Genomic DNA, 2,111 nt, shown 5'->3' on the forward strand with positions numbered 1-2,111 from the left:
TTATTGATGCACATGCACCTCATAGTATTTATAAAGAATTGGGATCATAATTTTTGGTTGAGGACAATTGGTGTCCACGATATTGAAAACTTTTTGGTAAAGGAAGATTCGTAGTGATTTATTATTATAACTTTTGGGTGAAGGTGAACATTGATAAAATTATCACAATTGTCATAACTTTAGGGTAAAGGAAGATTAGTGTTAAGTGTCATAGTTTTAACAAAGATATTGGTATCATAATTGTAGGGGAAAGGGAAGATTAGTGACAATGAAGATGTTGGCATCACAAATTTTGGTAGAAAGAAGATAAAGTTGAGGGAAAAAAAATTGGACAATAGGATATAATTGTTCTATTTAATATTAAAGGAAATGAAATACTTGTACCAATATGATTAGTAATGACTTTGTTTGCTTCTATTGTGACTTAAAATTATTGGTCCATACTTTTGATTACTTACATGAAGAGTTCTAAATAATAAAAAATTAATACAAAAATCACTATTATGTATAATTTTGATTAATTACATTGAGATGTATAATTAAAAAAAATTAAAACAAATATCATTATATTATACTTTTGATTAATTTATCAAGAGGCGTATTAACAAAAAAATAAAATTATTCAACAAAAAAAAGAAATGCAAGATAATACAAATTAATACTAAATAATAAAATAGATATTAAATAGATAACTTAATTTTAAAAAAAAAGTAATATAGTAATTATTTTCATGACTTCTTTTAACTTAAACATCTCATAAAAATATAACATAAATGTGAATATTTGTGATCTGAAGTTATTGAAAAATAAAATAAGTAATATTGAATAAAAGTCTATTTAGTTTTTTTTATTTTTTAAAAATAAAATAGCTCTTCACTAAAGTAATGTGAAAATAATTAATGTGATTGCTTGGTATACTTTTTAATATGACTACTGATATTGGTATGGCACCTGTTGGTAAACAGATTTGTCGCAGTAGAATATGCCCAATGGAGTGTGTGGCAAACCGTTCACAACAGTTGGATAGGCCTTTGATATCTGGCCTTCCTTTGCGTTTAGAGGGGTAGCTCCCTCATAAGATAAAATATGTGATTTTTCAATAAAGATAAAGAACTTAGAGAATAGGAAGGAAAACCATTGATAGTGAATGTACCACATGCCTTCAATGTTTTCATAAAAATGATGTAACTATTAATGAGAGCTATCAAGGACTACGCTTGAGAACTTTCACCAACGCAATGCTAATTCAACCATCCACAAATACTCACATCATACCATGAAAGTAATCATAAATGAATCAACACTTTAACAATTTAGATTTCTTGGAGAGAGAACGCCAAATGTACTTCCTTTTATTTCTTGCACCAAGAAAGAAAGAAATAACTAATTACACAAAAACAACAATTTTACACACTTTCCAAAAATTGCTTTCTTATTAGAGCATAAGTGTTCCCTGTATCCAAGTCCAAAAAGTTCTTTTGCAAAGCCAAAAAGAGTCCTTATATAGACATAGAGGTTAATAACTACCTCTTCGTGGTTAATAACCACCTCCAAAATACATGATTTTGGGGAGGTTAATTAAACTCAACAAAATTAACCTATATGCCCTGAAATTTGAACCTTAGATATTTTGAGAAGATGATTAAACAATCAACCCTTATTGATCCCTTTGATAGATTAAGTGCACAGAAGAGGATGTCACTAAATAATCTGCAACAAGGTGCCCCTTCTTTCCTTGAGCTGCCAAATGTAAAGAAGTCTGGCCAAAACTGTCCTTGGCATCTACTTTTAACTGCCACTTATCTACCCAATCCTTACAAAAGTTGGCTCGTCCATTGAGCACTACCCAGTCAAGAAGGCTTCTTCCCCATTTGTTCCTTTTGTTCTCTCTGTACACATCTTCATATGTCTCAACAAGCAATTGGAAGACTTTTTCATTTCAGGACAGTATAGGACTTCTGGATCTGTATTGATGGAAGCAAGAGCCATTGCAGTATCTCTCCACAGAAATCATTTTGTTTTCCACATTACAGAGGTTCCATATGACCCAAGCTTGAACTATGTTCAAATTCAATCCATATGACAGAGCCAAGCCAACAAGACTTGGATCA

This window comes from Cupressus sempervirens, chromosome 2 (genome assembly GCF_028749045.1).
Source record: "Cupressus sempervirens isolate cs-2001-9-10 chromosome 2, ASM2874904v1, whole genome shotgun sequence".
NCBI lineage: Eukaryota > Viridiplantae > Streptophyta > Pinopsida > Cupressales > Cupressaceae > Cupressus > Cupressus sempervirens.